The following is a 2,780-nucleotide window of genomic DNA, read 5'->3' on the forward strand; positions in this document are numbered from 1 at the left end:
GCTTAGTTTCTGATGCAAGGCTATGTGTAAACTGTGAATCTTTTTGGCTTGTGGGGAGAGGGTCAGAGACAGGGTTGGGACCTCCTTCACCTGCTCCCGAGAGTGGGTATGGAAGAACAGGGCTCAGGGCAGATGGGTAGTAAGGGTTGCCAAGAGTTAGGTTATAGAGGAAACTGGGAAGCAAGGACACTGCAGGGTAGGGAGGCCTGGGCAGCAGAAGATGCAAGAATATTGTCATATGGTGATGCTGATGGGTGCAGAGTTTGGGGGATTAGAGTGCAGGGGGTTGAATGAACGGGAAAAGGAATGTTACAGGGTGGAGGGGTGGCTGTAGCTGTGAACAAGGGTGCAAAAAGGGTATGGTAAATAGGAAGGTGGAAGGCTTAACTGTACAGGTTGGGGAGTATGTTGAAGCAGATCCCTGTTTGATGGGTGAGGAAACTGGGAAATGAGAGTGCATATGAATAAGGAATTAGGGATGGCCACAATGATGAGGGACGAGGGTTGCTAGGTGTGTGGATGACTGTTAGCTGGGGTACATAAAGAGCATAGTACAAGGCAGAAGTTGGAGGGGTCCCTGTGACTGATGGTGGGGAGCATGTTGGAGCACCATTCTAAGGGCCCTATTGATAGTGCAGCATCAGGGGGCAGAGGATGAGGGCTTGGAAAGAGCTGTGGCAGCCCTCCATTCACTCCTGTCATTTTCCTACAGCCACCAGCACTTCCCTTCTTCATCTCCTCTTGCAAGCTGAGCCCAAGGACATGGATAACATGACACTAGTGACCAAGTTCATCCTGCTTGGGGTGTCAGACACACAGGAGCTCCACAGCTTCCTCTTTGGCTTATTCCTCCTCCTTTACTTGACCAATGTCTCAGGGAACCTGGCTGTGGCTTCCATAACTCTGTGGGACTCCCATCTACGCACCCCCATGTACTTCTTTGTTGGCAACCTCTCTTTCATTGACATCTTCTACTCCTCCACCACGGTGCCTAAGATGTTTGTGGGGCTGGTATGGCGTGGCACTGGTGGGAGCCCCATATCCTGGCGGGGCTGCATCACTCAGATGTTCTTCTTCCACTTCCTGGGCAGCACTGAGGCCATGCTTCTCACTGTTATGGGCTATGACCGCTACCTGGCTGTGTGTCGGCCCTTGCACTACCCACTGCTGATGAGCCGCCGGCTCTGCTGGGCCCTGGCTGGCTCAGTGTGGACAGCTGGATTCTTTCACTCTCTTCTCCATGCCATCATGGCATCACGTCTCTCTTTCTGCTGTAAGTGACACCTTAGCCACTTCTTCTGTGATGTGTCCCCACTCCTTGAGATCTCTTGCTCTGACATCCAGCTCAACCAAATCCTCTTGGCTGGTGTCACCGGCTCCATCATCCTGGGCTGTTTGACTCTCACCATAGTATCCTATGCAATGATCCTGAGGGCTGTTCTGGGCATGCGCTCAGCAGAGGGGCGGCGAAAGGCCTTCTCCACCTGTGGGGCCCACCTGACTCTGGTGGCCATCCACTATGGGTGCTCTGGGGCTATGTACCTGCGGCCACATTCCCAGAGGTCTCTGGCTACTGACAGGCTTATGACAGTGCTGTACACGGCTGTCACACCTGTCCTTAACCCCCTCATCTACACCCTGCGCAACAAGGAGGTCAAGGCCGCTCTGAGGCGGGTCATAGCCAGGCGGGTGTATGCCTAACATGAGTAATTGGGACACTAGGACTTCCCCCTCAGGAGAGTACCTGCTCTTATTTGGGAGTGGGGGATAGGCCATATGGTCATGCCCCTGCTGGGGGTGCTATTGGTAACTGAGTGCAATTCAGCCCCAGTGTGGGAGGTTGACCAGGTCAGGAGACAGGGAATTAGTTTCACAGCCTTTTTCCTTTATGGGGAGCCAGCTTCAATCCACCCCAGGGACAGAAAGTACTGCTAAACCTTATGTGCAAGAAATGGGAAACATTCCTGTTTCCTCTGGAGGGCACCAGCTTTAATGCACTTTCAGGGTAAACAATTATCCCGGTTTAGGGAATGGGGAGTGGGAGCTTGCTACTTCGATGGGTGCTCACTCCAAGCCTATGCCAGGGTATCACTTGGCTGGTTTGGAGATATTGGAATTGGTGTCTAAATTTTTGCATCTGAGGAAGTAGTAACTCTTCCCTGAGCCCAGACCCTAGCTATCCTGGACAACTGTTGGAAAAGTCAGACTTAAATTCACCTATGTCTCTCTCGGGTGTACCCTAGGCCTGGTAAAACACAGTGAGCATTTTATTCTATGTGACATATTGCAACTTCTCTGATTGGGAGCCATCCACTTTGTGGTTGTGGACACAAGAATTGTCATGGGAAAGTGACAGGCAGGATGGGGTGTGGCTGTCCCCTTTTATCATGTCAGGATGAGGGGAGCTGGGGGTCAGATTATCAAGAGGATGGGACAGCACAGGCTATATGATGATGCTGCAGTGCAGAGAAGGAGTTGGGATTGGGGAGCAGGTAGCAGGAGGTACAGAGAAACCTTGTGCCATTGTGGACTGAGGAAGCATGGTGCAAATACTTATCTTCCAAGATCAAAAAATGTAAGTGATTTTTTTTTTTATCCAAAGGAAGTCCTTCCCCTCTCCCAAGAATGAGATATAAGAAAAGATGTTCCCAGCCAAAAAAAGGCAAGTTAAGGAGGACAAAATCATAGGTGCCTAGAGTGGCTTCAAGATATGAAGGGGTCTCCAACCATGTTTCATTAGTGTAATAAATATTCCTTCCTCTGACTGATTGCTTTTCATC

General features: G+C 50.8%; 1 pseudogene; it reads left to right on the forward strand.

Annotated features, from left to right (window-relative positions):
* The first annotated feature begins 762 nt into the window (after positions 1 to 762).
* LOC102384209 lies at positions 763 to 1,701 on the forward strand (annotated as a pseudogene).
* Positions 1,702 to 2,780: the final 1,079 nt, after the last annotated feature.

The sequence above is a fragment of the Alligator sinensis genome, unplaced genomic scaffold, assembly GCF_000455745.1.
Source record: "Alligator sinensis unplaced genomic scaffold, ASM45574v1 scaffold842_1, whole genome shotgun sequence".
Classification (NCBI taxonomy): Eukaryota; Metazoa; Chordata; order Crocodylia; family Alligatoridae; genus Alligator; species Alligator sinensis.